This window comes from Cupressus sempervirens, chromosome 11, assembly GCF_028749045.1.
Source record: "Cupressus sempervirens isolate cs-2001-9-10 chromosome 11, ASM2874904v1, whole genome shotgun sequence".
Taxonomy (NCBI): Eukaryota; Viridiplantae; Streptophyta; class Pinopsida; order Cupressales; family Cupressaceae; genus Cupressus; species Cupressus sempervirens.
The window spans coordinates 438,429,475-438,449,687 of NC_143128.1; positions in this window are offsets into that span (position 1 = coordinate 438,429,475).

Genomic DNA, 20,213 nt, shown 5'->3' on the forward strand with positions numbered 1-20,213 from the left:
CTCATGTGCTTAATGGAGAATAACTCAATCTTGGTGGACATGTGTTTAGTTGTGAGACTTATCATATCACTAACTCCTAGACATTCTAGAAGCATTCTAGAGGCCTTTATATACAAGCACTCCTAGTGTGCTATTACATCAATTGAATATCATATTGTTATTTTGATTATAGTTTGTTGGTCTATTTTGTGCTAGTTGTTGAGCTTCTTGGTCTTGGGTGATTTTGCCCTAAGGAAAATTCTTACAAATAATCCCATCCAAAGGTTTTCACAATGGTTCACAATGGAACCATGGATATAGGGTGAAGGTGTGCTTTTCAAATAGGAGACTTGCCATATCAAACAATACCTACAATAAACAATTTCCATGCCCTTTCAGGGCTTTCATAATCAGCAATTTCCATGTCCTTTCGAGGCTATCACAATCATAAAATTTCCATGCCCTCTTAGAGCTTTCACAATCACCCCCTCTACACAATAAATTTCAAAACACACTAACATCAACTATAGCCTTCTTGGAGCCTATACTCCATACACTTCCTCTCTCCAACATACTTCCCTTATCACCTCCGAGCAAGATATGAATGATTATGGCATATAATGAAGCCCATACTCCAAGGTTCTCAACTACATTTTAAAGCCCAACTAAGCCCTTCACCCTAGACTTATCTTCCCTTCTTTAAAGGGTGAGTGAAGTCTTCACACCCATAAACAACATACATAACAAAATGGAGAAACAAGGAGAAAAAAAATTGCAATGATACATTTTCATTACAATCTTTCCATGACACGAATCACCATTCCAACATCTACATGAATGCTACATCACAATAAAACACCTTGCAATCTACTTACTATATGAACTCACACTCCAGCTTCATGCTCATTAATTTAATACCATTATGCAAGCTTGAAAAAAATACTACATTGAAAAGAAGCAGCAACCTTGAATCCATTTACAAAATGGTAATGGAAGGTTGTAGAAGAGCTCCCTCCAAGCCCCCTAAAAAGCCTCTAACTTCTCACTGGCTAAAAATGGCTCAAACAAGGAGCCTCCCTTTTCTAGTACCCTTGCCCCTTTCTAAAATTACAACCTTGATCAAGTGGGGGAGAACATGTGAACTCTTCAAAATTTGAAATTCAATGAAAGTGACTAGTGAGGAAGGTCTCAAAGGTCACCTAGGTCCACTAAAGGTCAAAGGTCCACTAAAGGTCAAATTTAGGCCCCTAACCCATACTATTATCATGTGAGCACTTAGTTTTCACCAAAATAACTCCCTGGGGCCACTTTTTCATCCTTGCAAGTTAATAGGAAGTTGGAATTCGAATTTCCCTTGATGGAGACTTCTCCTAAAACTCTACTATAAGGGGTTAACTTGGGTACTACATTGAGTTAGATTTAGGTTAGGTGACTTTTGACCAAAACCCTAAATGACAAGTCATCAACAAATGGACAACAAAAGTGTCAAGTGACACATAAAAACTACACATTACATTTATAGTGACAAGTATCTAATTATATATGAATTTAAAACTATTATACACACATACAATTCATGTTTATGAAATAAAGTACATTACAATGAGGTTCAAATCTTTCCACATATTCAACCTTGGCTATGTCATTTTCACATGGTCTTGAGCCTTGATTCCCCTATTAATTCCATGGTTAATTTCTTACACCCTAAATTTGAGCATTAATAGTCCAATAAAATCATATAATCAATATATAAATAATTGCAATAAATCATTATCACATTCAACATTAGGCTTGCATATTTCATCATTTCCAAATAACTTTCCCTTTTTTATCATTTTCATATAAAATATTCAAAACATCAATTTCTAAATATCAACATTAATCTTTACTTAGCATGATCAAATTAACATTGTGAATAACCTTATAATATATTTTCTATCATAGTGATGAATCCATGACTATTGAGTCACCTGGCATGTGAATTAGGTCCTAGTGCATATCACAATCCATCCTTTAACACTAACTTCCACTTAAACATTACAATATGGCATTTCAAGCATTTCTACAATTTAGTTTCAATCAAAACAATTTCAATAATTTAGAATGTGAGCTAGAATCTATAAATTATGTCCTCATGTGTAGACATAAGTAAAAGTCATTTGAAATGAATATTTTAAAATAACATAAGCCTATAGTCTCAAAAATGTATCAAAACATCGAATTAGAAATATCATAATACAACTATGTCATCTACACTATGGAAGATCAGGTGAGGCCTCACAAGAATAAGTTAAATTCTCTAAATATAAACTCTCCACCTCTATTTGATCTTATGCACTTTAGACTTTTACCTATTTCTTTCTCAACTCTAACCAAATACCACTTAAACATTTGAAAGGATTTCCTTTCAGAAACATTACAGTCATCATTCTAGAGAAGTCATGAATAAATAAGATAAAGAACTGATCTCCACAATAGCTTTGTACTCCAATAGGACGACAAAAATCAATATGAACTAATTCCAAAATATCATTAAAAGAAAATTTTTTTCTCTTGAAACTAGACTTTGACAGTTTTCCCAATTGACATTGTTTGCACATCACCTTGTTCGGTTTACTCAATGTTGGCAATCCTCTTACTCTTATTTTCTTATTGATCTCAGCCCTATTATCAAAATTTAAATGATGCAACCTCTTATGTTGTAGCCAAACATCTTCATATTGTGCAAATAAGAATGTATCTTCAGATAGGTTTAGATAGAACATGTTACCTCATATTTTCTCTCCACTTCCAATTAGTTCACTGGTATCATCATAGATCTTTGCCTTCTTGTTTAGAAATTTAACCATGTAGCCAAAATTGATCAACTGAGCTACACTCAACAAGTTGTATTTTAGACCATCAACCCAATATGCATTATCAGATCTGATTTTATCATTTAAAATAAGTTATCCTTTACCTTTCACATAACATGGTGCATCATTTCCAAATTTAACACTATTACCATTGTACTAAATCAATCTTTCAAAATTGCTTGTATCACTATTCATATTATGTGAACATCAACTATTTATTATACATCTTATATTTTTTCTTATGCATGAAATTAGAATAGTTTTTTCACATTTTCCATCTTCATCAGAATCAATTTTCATAGAAACATACACAAATTCTTCATCATTTTCATCACTACCACTACCAAAACTTTCTTCAACAATGTAACAAGATTTATTTCCTTTCTTGGTAGTCTATGTGACTTCTTCCATTTCTATCATCTCTCCCATCTTAGTACCCATTGTTCTTCCTCTCATTCTTATCTTCTCCTTCGTGACATGTTGCGGCAATATGACCAACTTTATTGCATGTGAAATAGATAATAGGAAGTTTACATTTGTATTTACATATTCCTCTAGTTAGCCTCTTAGCTAGTAATGCCTCAAGTTCATTAAGTCCTTCATAAGAGTCACTATCAATATTCATATGTTTTATTTTCTTCTCCTTTCTAGAACCATCAAGAGTCAATTTTTCTTTGAAAGAACTTTCAACATTAGTAAGGGAATAATTATCAAAATCTGCCAACTCAAAGGATGTGAGTCTACCAACTAGACTATCCAATGTGAGATCATTACCAGGTGTGCATCTCAATTCTTGTATTGTAGGCATTCTAATAACATAAATAGGAAGTAATGTTCTTAGTACCTTGTTAATCACCACCTCCTCAAATATTTCACCTCCAACACTCCTGATAGAATTCATCACTTCTTTAATTTGACCAACATATTGTATTATATTCTTGCCTTCACTCATTCTCATGTTATCAAAATTTCCTCTTAGACTTTCTTCCTTAACTCTCATCACATTTGTATCACCTCCATAAATTAGTGTTAGTGTGTCCCATGCTTTCTTTACATTCACACAATCTTTCACTTCATCAAATTCAGAATAGCTTAAGTAAGATGCAAGTTCAATCATCATTTGGTTATGCTTCCACTTCTCTTTTGTCTACTCAAGTGTCATAGGTCATCAAATCCAACATAGTTTAATGTACTTGACATGTTAACTAATCCTTTCATTGTATTAATTAATACAACTCATCAATCCTTATCGTCAACATGTTTTTTTTATTCCAAGATCTCAACTATGTCAACCACAAATATTGATTCTTTTACAAACTATTCTTTTGTTGTCACTTGGTCATCACTATGTCTTTTTTCTCAGTCTTCACTAGATCACTTGGTCCTTATTGAATTGTCTCTCTTGATCATCACTATTAAACTCAATTGATACTATCATTCAACAATCTTTGTCACTCAACCAATATAGATACTTAGCAAAAATTGTTCTGCTCAGCAATGTGTAAGTTCCTTAATCTTCTACTTCAACTCCTTTAATGACCATGCAATAGTGACACTCGGTCAAGCTTTTCATTATGATGTATTTCAACTCTAAGCTTTATCCAACTATTCCCTATACAACATGGATTAATTGAACAACTCATTATCTTTTCAAGTACCAACTTATCAAGTGCCCATTATAATTCCATCTCACTTACACATCTCAACTCAACCTTTCACTAGGTTATCTCATGATCTCTTCTTTTCAAATCCTCTTCATCAATCAAATGATATGGCACTCTACACTTTTATTGAGCATCTCTCTAGTAGGTTTGACACTTGTCTTACCAATAGGTTTGACATCAACGAGAATACAAAAATTAATCCAATTAGCCTCTCATCAATTGTAGCTCCAACAAGGACACCGTATAAACCAAGAAGAAGATATTGATAATGGAAAAAAAAAAACACACAACAAACATTAGTAAACATAGAGATAGTGTTTAGACTCAACACTCAATTCAACCTATCTTAAGTTAAGAGGAGTTACACTATTATTGTGATATATATTTATAAGATAACTCTTTCCTTCCACAACTACTTGAATTTTCTTGGATGCCCCATATTTTTTTGCTACATCATCCTTGGTGTCATTATTCATAAATTAGAAGTCTAAAGGGTTATTTCATTTCACATAAAAAGCTTCATTTTTTGAAAAATTTTGAGTTATAAAAGGTGGTGATGAGGTTTCCATTGATGGATATTCCAAGTTTTACTCATCCTACCCCAAATATTCCTATGGGGATAAAACTATCTTGTCTACCAAGGACTCAAAATCCTCCCCAAAACTATTAGAAGGATCATCCACTATATGTTTTATAAGAGCATCAATCCACTAGGATTGATATCTATTCTTGACCTTAGATTTGGAACACTTTTTTTCTATGTTGCTAGCATCAGAGTATCTTCTCCATTTGAAGGGAAAACCTCAATAGTCCAATTTTGATTCAAACAACATTTATGAATCTTTGAATTGATATTTGTGGGAAGTTATTTGGAGAATTTCATGTCCATGAGGATATAGCCTTCATATCATTCCATAAACCAAATTGAAATGGTAAATTTGGAGAACAAACACAAAATGGTTTCATTAAAAAATATTACAAAAGAGGGTTGAAATATGGTTACCATAGTTTGAGGAGATGCAAACATTTCCCCTAAAACCATTATTCCATGAGGATATAATCTTATTTTTTCTTGCTAATAAAATCTAAGAATATGAAAGAACCACACACATAAAGGTAAACCTTCACATTAATTTTAGCAAAGGTTGTCAATCCCTAATGAGCCATTTATGTATATTTGATAGCCTAGGTTATAATCCATTACAATTTTCAATTAAGCCATTAACAGTGTAGAGTTATTCTCTATCAAAAACCCTTTTAAGATCCTTAGAAGATATTAAGATATGAGAAATGGAATCTCATTTCATCATGATTTTTAAGCCAATAGACACTCTATGCAATTCATGAAATAAGCCCCCCTTAATAGGTTGGACATTTCAAACTTAAAGTCTATCTATAAAATCCTTATCCCTATGTGTCACAACATCTCAAAAGAGAAATAGATGCATTGAAATGGTTCATTTATACCCAAGTAAAGGAGATGGGTCTAGGTATTGAAGGTAGAGGAGGAACTTGGAAGGTACAAAGAATCAATTATGATCTATTAAAGCCAATAATGGCTCTTTGTTGTAATGGATACAATGTATTGTCAAAATGTCAAAATGGTCTTATAAGGACCATTGGACATAAAAGTTATAATAGGTGGGATTATGGGTAAAATGTGGTAAAATACCCTCAAAAAATTTAAGAGGACTTACTAGGAGTCAAAATATCATAGATTTGGTAGTTAGATATTGGTTCAAATTTAAAATAAACAAGTTAGTGAATTTGAATTAAAAAACCAAAGGTCAGATCCTAGTTTGGGTGAGAAACTTGATTAAAGGCTTGTTTATGAGTTTGAATCATCCTAACCAATTAAGATCAATTAGAGAATTTGAATATAATCTTATAAAAAATTTCTTGTTGGAAACTTACAATTGGAACAATTTTTTTTTTCATTGATGTCAAATCTATTGATAGTATATATTTCTACCTTATCTAAATTTCATATCTATTTGATTAATGAAGAGGATTTGAGAGATTTCTCATATTAATAGCACATAAAGGAAAGCTTAAGTTATGGAAAAGGAAGCTACAATGGATATTTGATTAGTTAGACTTTGATATGACAAAGTGATTGTTTATATCATGTAAGTAAAGCTAAGCCAAGTAATAAAGTAAAAGACCAAAGAGTGCTAAGTGATGCTACTATCAACTGAGCCATAGTAAGTGCCAAGAAAATCTAGTGTTGATTGAGAATTAGTATCAACTAAGAAATATAGTTGATTCCAAGCCAAAAGTTTTACAACAATCGAGTGATTAAGTGATGAGCGAGTGTCAGGAATTAGTGATTGCTAAGTAACCGTGTTTTGAATGAATTTGAGGAAATCATGACTTCCATCTAACTTAGTTGATTTCTTGGGATATGAAAACTATGTTTAAGATAAGATTAATGAGTTGGATCATTAAATTCAAGGTGAGGATTAGGTAATATCTATGATCTAATTCAAAGGATGAGAAGTTTCTAGAAAAGAAGGAAGATGAACAAATACAATGAGCCTGATGAACCAAATCATAAACCCTAAGATCTATGGTGAAGATGGAAAAGAAAGAATTACCTATTTAAGGAGGTATAGAGCCAAACTTTGAGATAATTCACATAAATAAAGGTGAAATAGAGATGCACAAGGGTGAACACAAGTGTGTAAGAGTGGGAGTGAAGGAAAAGGAGATTGCTTGCACAGATCTTGTTAATATTGATAAGTGAATCTAAGAATATGGATTAAGTTTTTTTGAAAGGAGAAGATTTATTTCTTGAATGGTTTCCAATTGAATCAAGAATATAGATGACAATGGGGAGCTTATCAGTGAATCAACACATGAATTGAATAGTGATCTGAACCTAGAAAAGTGAGTTGTAATCATATAAATCAAAACCCTATTGTTTTCTTTCTAATCATTGTAAATAGTTTGTGTTGAAATCCTTTTAATAGACACCTAATAGCCATTTGAAGGACTTAACAATCTATGTAAATCCTTTAGCAAGGTGACATTCTAAATGGAATGATAAAAGTCCTCTGATAAGGCCACTCCTAACAAGGTGATTAACTCCTCTAACTAGGTTACATTTAATAGTCCATATTGTAACCTTTAACAGGGTTGGCTCTTAATAGAGCTCACTTTAAAAGATTGAAAAAGTGGTGATATGTTGCTAGTGGTTTTTCCCAAATTGGGTTTCCACTTAAAATTCTAATGTCAAAATTTTGTTGAATGTTTTATATGTTTTTCATCTAGTGAGGTTTACACTCAATAAAGTATATTATGATTAGGAAAATAATTTTGTTTATTAATATAGTAGAGATCAAGCAACAACATGACAAGTAGAATAGTGTATGCTTTGATGTTTAATTTTTCAAATGGTACTTATTGACCTTGAGTAACTAATTCACCCAGCACCACCCCCACCCCCCCCTTCCCCCCCCCCCCCCCACCAACCAATTTATTCTAAACATTTCTAACAATTAGTATAAGATCCAAGTGCTTATAGAGAAAATTTTGAAGGTAGTTAAAGCTAAAGATCATGACTCACAAAAGAGAGTTACCAAAGCTAAACAAGGAGAACTTTCCTACATTGAAAACCTTGATGAGGTTACATATATCCAGTATTAGTGATGGTGCTATAAACTTTGTGGACAATGAATATGTGAAGATAATAATTACTCCTCTGACAGATGATCAACTAAAGTAAAAGAAAGAACACAATCAAGCAATGTTGGAGATTGTCTCAGCCCTAAGCTATTGTGAGTTTGATGATTTAAAATAATATTATAGTGCAAAGAAAATGTTGGACAAATTGAAAATCATATATGGAGGTGATGAAAATTTCTTGAGAGCCAAATCATAGAGCCTACGAGGTAAATTTGATGACATGAGAATGATGGAAGGTGAAAACATAGTGCAATACTACATGTAAGAGTCAAAGAAGTTTTTAATGCTATTCATGTTGCAAATGGACAAATCAAATATGAAATGCTGATAAGCAAGGTATTGAGGAATCTACTTCCTATATATTCCATTAGAGTGTCTACAATTCAAGAACTGAGATGTCTAAATTTGATACCTATACAATTAATATTGAATCTCCCTTTAAGTCATAATTGGTTCTTAGCAAAAAGAAATGAAAACAGGTGAAGAGTGATAGTTCTAATGATGAGCTTGATGAACTTGAAGCCCTTATTCCAAAAAGATTTAGAAGAGGTAGAGGTAAATATAAAGGTAAACTACCTATTATTTGTTTCTCATGCAACAAGCTTGGTCATATTATTGCTAGGTGTCCTAGCAAAGAGGTTAAGAATGAAAGAAAGGAAAGAAAGTACAAAGGAAGAAGAGATGACCAAGACTACAAGAGAAACAAGGATGAAAAAGGTAATAAATCTTCTTATGTTGTTGAAGAAGAAATAGACAATGAATCTAAAAGTAGTGATGATGAAGCTGTTTATATTTCTATAAAATAAGATTATGATGAAGATGAGAAAATTGCATTAATCTCATATTTAAACAAAAGTGATAAATGTATGATTGATAGTGGATGATCCAATCATATGACTAATGATTAAAATAAATTTGAGGATATTGGTCCATACAAAGGTGGATGTGTTAAATTGGTAATGACATTCCATGTGTTGTGAAAGGTAAAGGTACTATTCAACTGACTAACAAGATCAAATGTGACAATGTTTACTAGATGGAAGGACTTACTATAATCTATTGAGTGTTTCATAGCTAAAAAATTAGGCTACAGAGTTGAATTCCATCATAGAAAGGTCAAGATATATGATGTTGATGCTAAGCTAATTGGAAGTGCTGATCAGACAAGAGGTAACTTGTCCTATCTAGATTTATCTAATGAGACATGTTTATTTACACAACAAGAAGATATTTGGTTGTGGCACAAGAGGTTATGTCATATAAATTTTGATAATTTGGTGAACATTAGTAAAATGAAGAAAGTAAGAGGGTTACTAAAACTAAAGAAGCCTGATAGGACCTATTGATGTTCAAAGCTATTGTGGAGATAAGTATTTCATTCTATTTGTTGATGACTATTCTAGGATGATGGCTATGATATTTCTTAAAGCTAAATATGATTTTTCTTCAATTATTTAAGTGGTATTTTACCAAAGTTGAAAAAGAAATAGAGAATAGTTTGAAATTTTTGAGATCTAATAGAGGTGGTGAATTCATTTCCAACAAGTTCAATACATTCTACATTGATAGAGGAATCAAAAGATAGATGTCAGCTTTAAGGACCCATCCTCAAAATGGGATAGTTGAAAGAAGAAATAAATCAATAATGGACTATGCAAGGACATTGATGATGGAGAAGAGTGTATCAAACAAGTATTGAAGAGAAGCTATTAGTACTATTGTTTATACCTTGAATAGAGTACAAGTCAAGAAAGGTACAAATGCTACACCTTTTAAGCTATGGTATGGATATGCTCCTAATGTGAATAATTTCAAAATCTTTGAAATTAAATTCTATATACTTAAAGATAATAGAAATGGAAGACTTGATGAAAAGAGCAATGAAGGTATATTCCTAGGATATTCTACCAAGAGAAAAGCTTACAAGTGTTTAAACTCTAACACTAACAAAGTTGTGGATAGTACAAATGGGAAAGTTGTTGAGTTTTCATAAAGAATGTTGGAAATATTATGAAAAGTTAAGTTATTGAGAGGGGAGGGGTGAATTAGTAACTTCTAAAACTTTTATCCCAATTTGCAATTAATCCTTTATATGAATTCTGATCTAACTTCATGCATAAGAAACTAAGAAAACATGAAAGAATACATGACACTTTGACACAAGATTTGGTGACCCAGAAACCTTCTAAATAGAAAGTAAACTAGGGTGGGGATGATACCCACAAGATTTAGTACTACAGTATAAAGTTGGCTTGTTAAGGCTTACATTGATCACTTCTGATGATCTACCATATTAGGAGCAATAAGGACTACTAGGTCCACCTTGTGAAAGGATTTACAAAAATACAATAAAGTATGCACTCAATAAAAAGATTTACATAAGAATGTTAGGTATACCTTGTTAAAGGACTTGACTGATCCACTTGTTAGGATGAAATTTGGTTGATCTCTGATCTATAACTTGGTTTGCTAAATGAGATTCCTCTAAGTGTACAAATCACCTTGCTATGGTAGATGAATCTCTGTTGCTCCTTATACTATGCTCAGTGGACATAGAAGCTCGGTCCATACTGATCACTTCCAAGTAGTCTTGAACTCAGTCTGTACTGGTGACTCAGTGAATATTGTGAAACTCAGCATATAAACTGAATCACTTGGTTAACACTGCATAGCTCAAAAAAAACTATCACCTTGAGCTTGCTATAAACTAAGTCTCTTGGTTAACACTTAGTAGCTTGGTTAACACTGGAATCACATCACATCAACTATGAACTTGGTAAACATAGCACAACTTGATTTACACTTGTAAACTTGTCATACACTAAAATGCTTGGTTTATACTATTGAACTTCAACTCTATAGTAACTGCTCAGTTCAAACTAAAATCTATCCATAAGACTCGGTAGCAACTGTAGGACTCAGTAGCAACTAAAATGCTTGATTAATGCTATTAACTATACAATATGCTCGATATGAACTCACAATATGCATAAGTGTATGTCACTAATAACAAACATGACTAAAATGTCAATAAAAGAAGTGACATTACATGCAATGAAGAACTTGAAGATTACAATACATTCAGCTATGTGGATGATGGTGCTCCAAGCACTCCAAATGAACAAGCAAATCAAGTTGTAGTTTCCCAATAGACAAGAAATTATGAAGTGCAACAACAAATTGTCAAGTAGCAGATAGTGGGTGATGAACAATAGACTAAAGATGTTGAGTCACAAACAAGCAATTTTGACCATCAAATAGACAATGCCAAGCATGCAAAATCTAGACTGGAACCTAGACAAGAAAGAGAAAATGAGCTTGAAATTGCTCTTCAAGATAAACATGTTGAGGAATAGAAAGTGAAACCATCTATGCTAGAAAATTTTGTAAGATGACATCACAAACCTGAAAAAATCATTGGTGATGTTGAATCAAGTGTAATGATAGGAAAAAGACTCAAAGATGGTACATGTTTACTTTGTGAATTTGAGCCCAAATAAGTAAAAGATTCTCTAGACAATGAAGATTAGATTAAAGAAATGAACAAGGAAATTGAATAGATTGAGAAGAATAATACTTGGACCTTTGTACCAAGACCTAAAGACAAAAATGTTATTGGAAAAAAATAGGTTTTTAGGAAAAATCTCAATGAAAATGTTGAAGTTACAAGGAAAAATGCAAGATTGGTATGCAAAGGATATGCTAAGGAAGGAGTTGATTATGAAGAAACTTTTTCTCCTGTGGCAAGACTTGAAGGAGTCAAAACCCTGCTTGCATATTCAGCCTACAAGAATTTCAAGGTATATCAAATGGATGGAATATCTTCATTTTTAATGGTGTACTTGAGGAAGAAGTGTACATTGAACAACCTAAATGATTTGTAGATCCAAAAAAGAGAATATGGTATGTAAACTGAACAAAGCTCTTTATAGATTGAAACAAGCCCCAAGAACATGGTATGAAAGACTACATCATTATTTGGTAAAGATTGGTTTTGAAAGGATAAATTATAATAGTAATCTATATTTGAAGAATGGAAAGAATAATAAAGTACTACTATCTAAAACATTCATTCATGACATTATATTTGGAGGAAGAGAAGTATTATGCAAATCATTTGTTGATGAAATGAAGAAGCAATTTGAAATGTCTATGTTTGGTGAAATCAAATTCTTTGTTGGATTGCAAGTATGTCAAATGAAGTTTGGTATTTTCATTACTCAATCCAAATACATCAAGGAGATACTAAAAACTTTTGGAATGTAATATTCATGGCCAATAAGTACACCTATGTCTATAGGACATAAGTCATCTAAGAATGATGAATTTTCTAATGTGAACTAAACATTATATAGATCCATTATTAGAAAATTGCAATTTGTTATTCATAGTAGACCTGATATTGCATTAGCAGTTGGGATAGTTGCTATATTTTTAGCAAATTTTAAGAAGAATGGCATGATAGAAATAAAAAAGGATAATGAGATATCTGAAAGGTACAAAAGAATATGGATTGTATTACAAGAGAAGAGATTTCAACTAAAGGTATTCACTGACTCAATTTGGCCAGGAAATATTGATGATAGAAAAAGCACTACCAGAGGTGCATTCTTTCTAGGAAAGAGATTGGTGTCATGGACAAGAAAGAAATAGAATTGTATTTCCCAATTAATAGGTGAAGCCGAGTATGTGGAAACTACAGTGAACTATTCAAACATTATATGGATCAAGAAATTACTGAAAGGAATGAAAGAAGAGATTATAGATCTAGTGGTTATCTATTGTGACAACACAAGTGCTATTAACATTTCAAAGAATCTAGTAATTCACACAAAGAAAAGCACATTGCTATCAAGTATCACTACTTGAGGGAACTAGTTCAAGACAAAAATGTGAAGTTAGAATATGTGCACACAAAAGAACAAATTGGGGTGACTCCCCTTAACAAAAAAACTTGAGGAGGAAAGGTACATTGCATCTAATGTGCTAATCAAAATATCTTACACATTGATGCAGAACAACTCTACTTTGGGAGATGCCTAAGGTAGACAATCATGTACAACATAATAGATCAGTCATAGATAGATGACTAAAATCTACCAGACATGCAAATATCTACATAATTCAAATGTATGAACTAATTGAAGCCAAGAAAGCTAAGTTTCTTTGACATTGTTGTCAAAGAGAAAGAGAAAAACTAAAGAAAGAGAAAAAGAGGGAGACATATACTACTAAGGGAGAGATTTACCAAAGAGGGAGGTTTATTACTTTAGAGGGATAAAATCAATCAAAATGAAACTAAGGATATTTGATCACTCATGATAATGAAATCTTTTGGATTGTATGGTAACTGTACACAGTGTAAATGTGTATTCATGAAACTTTAATGTAGAATTGAGATACAATGACAATGAATTAGACTAAACCCAAGAAATCATTATCAAATATAAATTCTATGAATGTCTCATGCTTCCCTAACTACAACTACTAAGAAAGCTCTAAGACCAGCATCTCAATGATAGTTCTAGAATGGGAGAATGCTTGGAATGCAAATCTACAAGAATGCATGCAAGATCTATGACTATAATGTAGATTGTATGAAGATAACAACCCTTAGAATGCTATGAAAATGGACATACAACAAGCTAGCATGTAATAAATGATGCTAAATGACATAAAACCAATGCTAAAATGCTATAAATTTTCTAGAATGATAATGCTAAAATGATAACTCAGAGTGTGCCTATAGTGCAAATGCCTAAAACTTGAGTCCTTTATCTCTTGGATTTCCCTCCTATTTATAGGATTTTAGAAGGGGTTGGGGTAAGAATCAGGCTTTTTACTTTTGACTGGTGGATGAAAGTGAAACTAAAAATATTTCATAAGAGACCAAGAGGAAGAATCTAACAAACTTGGTTTTAAGGATAAATGGGGATATTTCTAATTCTTTTAAATGAAAAAGGGAGATTTTCTCTTTTGTGAGGATAATTGATTTAATAAATGTTTATTTATTTCCAACACTTTTTCTTTTTCTTCCTCCCTTTTTGAATTTCATTTTATGAATTTGAATTGTTTTTCTCTACTTTTAAAGTTGATTTAAGTCTTGTCAATTTGATAGATAATTAATGACCTGATGTTTGTTTCAAACTTCTCAGCATCAATTTTGGTTTCAAAATTTAAAGCCTTGAAGTTTGTGATGCCAACTCCTTCTTCCATCTATTTCAGCCTTTCTTGGAAGGTGAGTTGGGGCTTTTTAAATACTACTTCTCATTTATCTTTTCCTTTACATCCCCTGGTGAAAATAGTTGTGGAGGCCTTTGGAGGTTTAGTAATGATAACCCTCCCTTTCTTCTTTGCTGGCTCTACCTCCTTTTCTAATTCTTGCTCTTCATCTTCTCATTCTTGATCCTCTTCTTTGTCCTCTCCTTTTCCCTTAGTAAGCATTAAGGGACCAGTGACAGTTTTCATCTTAGCAATCTTTCTCTTACCTTTGCTGATTGCTTGAGGTAGCTTAATTTCTAATTCAATTCTGGCTTTTGCCTCATCATAAGTACCAAAGACTAGTTAATTAAGATCTACAGGCTCATTTACTAGTGCTTCAATGATGTCCCTAGTTTCATCAATATTGACCTCATAAGGGAGAGGTTTCTCCCATGCAACTCGAGGCCCAACTGCCTGAATGTATACTCTATCGCAGTCTACCATGAAACATACATCATCTTTATAGTCCTCAACAAGTTTAGGAGGAATCCTAAACCTATTGTGCATTCTTTCTTTGAAGTCTTCAAAATAATTATCCATTATACTATCAAAGTTTACACCTATTTCTACTATAAACTCATTTATCTAATACAAAATGGGAACATCCTTTCTCCATATGACAGAACCTTTGGATGGAAAGAATTTTTGCACATAAAAGAAGAGACGTGTTAATAAAGAACCAAATTTGCAATGATTGTTCTTTGATGACCTGATGCTATCCATATTCTTGTTTAGTTGCTTTAGTAGTAGCTTTGACAGGTCAAATTCTAAGTTTTTCTTCACAACTTTGAATGTTGAGTCTACTACCTCACATGGCACGCTGTTCAAATGATAGGAAATATAAATCTTGTGAGCAATTACATGAATTTGAAACCTTGGCTCTACGTTGGTAATAGTGCTAATTTTCAAGCCTCTACCATCCCACTCGGCTAGGGTTTTCTTTTGGAGTTCATCCCAACCTAGGGTTTTGGTGGATTTAGCTTTGCTTAGAATGGGAAGGCCAGTAATCTTGTGAATCATCTTTTTAGTGATCAATATGGGCTGCTCCAACCATAAATGACCATTGTGAACATGGCTAAGAATATACATAATCCATTTTATCTTAAAGCTTCTTGGCAGGTGTGATATGTGTGTCAACCCTTTTGTTTCCAAATACTTGTGCTCGAGTTTCAACAAGCCATCAACATGCATTTCTTCTAAAGCACTATCCATTTCTAGGGTTCCTATATCTTGAATTGAAGACTTAAAATGAGTGCAGATATCATTAATCAGAAGTACCTTTGGTGGAATTCGTGATTGTGTGCCATTAGGGTCGAGTGCCTCTGTCATTGCTGGAACTAACTTGAAATTTTGTGCTTTCCAGTCTACACCCTTGACAACCATCTCTGGTCCTCTTTTCACCTTGCTACTGCTGGTACTTCTAGATGCCATTTCTGCTTTGTAAGTGATGAAAACAAATTCCCTAACTACAAATTTGTTCAAAATTTCTTGGAATCACTTGAATGCACTTGGAAATCTCTTTGCTCTTGAAGACACGATGAAAAATGAAGTTGAATTCCGCCCTTTTGATGAAAATTTTCCATTAATACTATGTACCATACTGACATGTGCATGACAGACTGTCATCCACTAACCTAACTTAGTAAGAGTATCAACTCAATAGATGAACCAAATTCTTTTTACTCCCGACCTCACTCGGTAAGGCCTTTAACCAACTTTCCTTGGTGGAGTCTAATGCAACTCAATAAAAGATAACCTTTCTGTGATCTTGGTGTATCTAGAATACTAATTGGATCATTTGCATTCCTCATATTTCTTGGAACTACTTATGATTTTCTTTCTGATTATAGCTCCAACACATTCTTAGGAATTTAGTTTGAGGGGATGGAGTCACCCACTTCTTGAGTGACTTCACTTCCATGATTTGAGCTTGTATCTTCAATGGATTTAGGAATCCATTGCTACTTCATTTATTTCCTTATGTTGTCAACCCTTGCTTTCTTTTCATCTTTAATTTTTCCTATATTCATGTAGTTTTTAGCTATATGACCGAGTTCAGTGCATGTGTAACACCTTATAGTAGTGTCCTTCTTCTGTAGGTGATGCCTTGCAAAATTTATACCAATGTGTCCATATTCTTCACAATAATGATATCTGCACTGAGTATTGTAGTCCCATCCAAATATTGCCTTTACTAATTGCTCAGCTAGATTGAATGATTTAGATCTACATTGAGATGCCTTGTGACCATGCTTTTTGCATTTGTGACATTTACCTTCAAATTTTGGTTTCTTCTTGCATTCATTGGCTTTGTGACCATGCTGATTATAGTTATAGCACTTTCCATTAAATTTTCCTTTTCCATTGCTCCAGCATTTGTTTGATGTATGACCAATTTTCCCACAATGATTGCATGAGGGTTTTAGATTCTTTTTTACACCTTGCTTGGAAGATTCAATTTGTTCTTCATTGCATCCAAGTCCTGCTTTACCTTTTTTCCTATGAAGATTCTGCTCATTTTGTTGATTCAATTGATTCGTGTCTTCTTGTGATTTCAACATTTCTCATTGATTTATTTTTCTGCATTTAGGTCATCCTTTAATTTTTCAATGATTTTCTTTTCACATCTCAGTTCTCTCATTGTTCTTTCATTGATTTCTCTTTCATAATTTAGATCACTTCTTATTCTTTCATTCTGTGCTTTGAGAATTCTGATTTTTTCATTTTTTCAGTGATTTGATCAATGAGGTCTTCATGCTAATTGGATTGATTCTATTCTACATTGTTTCTTGCCTCCAAGTCTTCATTTGCCTTATTCCTTTGTTCCAAATTTCATATAGCCTAATTGATTGGATTTCTTATTCTCTTTTAAGTTTCCTTGCTTCTTCTTGTAGAGAGCCATTCTTTGCTAGGAGTTCTTCGATTGCCTCATTAGCTTCATCTGAGCTGCTTGATGGGAAAAAGTCTTCAATCTTCTCTTCAACATACTGATGGTCATCCATTTGTCTTTTAAGTTCCTTCCTTCTTTTTAGGGATTTGGAAAGGTTCTTTTTTGCTTCTTTGAGTTGAGCTATGGCCATCTCTAGATCTAGCTTTTCATTTTCAATTGCCCTGTCAAGTCTGAATATCTCCATTTGTCCTTAGATCTTTGCTCAAGCTGCAAAGCTTCTATCCTAAGAACCACAAAGCTCTGATACCAATTTTTGGAAATATTCAAGATATGATAAGTTACTAAGAGGGCAGGGGTGAATCAATAACTTTAAAACTTTCTTTTAAATTTAAAACACATCCATCTATACTACTATATACATTAGTATTAAAAGGTAAATCATTCATCACACAAAAGAACACAATATTTTGGTGACCCAGAAACCTTCCAAATAGAAAGTAAAACTGGGGTGGGGATGATACCCACAAAAATTCAATACTGTAGCATAAAGTTGGCCTGTTAAGGCTTACATTGACCACTTCTAGTGATCTTGCCCTGTTAGGAGCAGAAAGGACTGCTAGGTCCACCTTGTTAAAGGATTTACAAACATACAATGAAGTATGCACTTGGTTAACAGATTTATACAAAGACTGTTAAGTCTACCTTGTTAGAGGATTTAGAAAATTGATTCACCTATTAAGATGAAGTAGTGGATCTACTTACAACTAATTTTTGATAAGATCCTTTATGCACTGATCACCTTATGTGATGGATATAACTTTTATGCCTCTATATTGACCTTGTTGTATTCCTTGAACTGTTGCTGAAAATCCTTCACATATCCTTCTCATTACTTCGCTATTTTTTTATACACATGATATCTTGTAATACACCTTACATATATACCTTTCAAATTTACAAAATTGCAAGGTCAGCCAAAATACAAGTGAACAAATACATTACAAAGTCGGCCCAATAGTAAATAACTCAGGTTCACTAAACTGACTCAGTGACCTTCTGATACATGATGTCCACTGCATTACTCGACATCATCATGCACTTGGTAGAAGTGAAGGATCGGTCCATACTAATCAATTGATGTAGTTCTAAACTTCATAACCATTGGTGCCTTGGTAGATATTGCATACTGAGTTTACCCTACTTCACTTGGTAAATACTACTTCTTCCAACACTCAGTTTACACTAAACTTTATGACACAAACCTACTGCTTGGTAGACACTATGAAGCATAGTAGATACTAAGAAACTTGGTAGACACTGCTGGTCTTCACATTGCTTGTATTTACTCGGTAGCTTCAGGAATACTCGGTGTAAACTGCTTAACTACTAAGCTTACAAGGTAACCACTGAATGCTCAGTAAGCATTCAAAATTGAGTATGTGTTGTCACTAATGAAAAATATAACATAATGCTAATAGACATATGGATAATGACTAAACTAAATGACATGGCAATAATGATGTAATGAAAAGATGATGATAATATGGGTGTTATGACATATAATGAAATATGATAAAATAAAATTGGATTTAATGAACTGAGATGTAATGAAATGGAATATAGTGAAATGACATTTGATATAATGTAACATGATGTAATGAGAGGTAATGTAATGTGATAAAGTGATTTATAATGTAATGTAATGATATGTAATGAAATGAATTGCAAAAAATGAAATGTAATGAGATGAATGTTGTGGTAATGTAATGAAAATTTGATAAAATGTGGAAAAAAATTATATGTGGTGAAATGAAATAGGTAATGAAATGTCTAATGAAAGAAGATATGGGGTGAAATGATAGGTAATGAAATGATTAGAGCTTGAAATGGCGAGGAAATGGAATTGATATGATGCAATGAGAGGAAATATGATATGAGGTATGATAAAATGGGATTATATGTAATAGAATAAAAATTTGATGTAATGTAATGTAATCATATGTAATGAAATGAATTTTTTTGTGATGTGATACAATGTAATGTGATGATATGTAATGAAATGATTATTTAAAGGAAAACAAAAATGATAGGGAATGAAATGATAAATGAAAATGTAAAGGAAAAATGTAAATGAATGAATGTGTGGCAAAGTGTCATGGAATGGAACATGATAAAATGAGAATAAAAGAAAAATGTGAAGATGGGATGAAATAATATGAATTGATAAATGAAAATGTGATAAAATGTAATGGGAATATAATGAAATAAAATGTGATAAAATGTAATGTGACAAATGGAATGTGAATGAAGGTAAAAAATGGAAGGAAATGAAATTATCTAGGATTCAAAAGTTATGAGATGGGATGTCAACTTTTGAGATTCAAAAGCCACAAAATGAAATAGACAAAATGCATGAATCAAAGGTAATGTGATGATGAACATGAAATGCAAGTCACAAATGTAGGAAAATAGGGGAAGCAAAATATAATAAAATGAAACAAATTGTGATATGGAAGGAAATGAAATGAAAGGGAATGGTATATAATATAGTGAATAATGATAGATGAAAAGGAAATGAAGTAGAATGTGACAAAATGAGATTGTTTGAGATTCTAAAGCCATATAATGTAGTAGATGATGGGATGTGATGAGGAATGAAATTTGATACAAGGCAATAGTGACTAGAATTGCTTGAGATTCAAAAGCCATTTATGCAATAAGTGGAACAAAAATATAAGATAATGATGTGAAACAATGAAGTGTGATTCATGGTGTCGATATGGTGAGGAGACAAAGTCCATGATAGTTGAGTGTTAAAAGCTAGTCTTGATGTCGATGTTGTTGTCTATTATTGGATAACCAGTCATGAATTTGCTG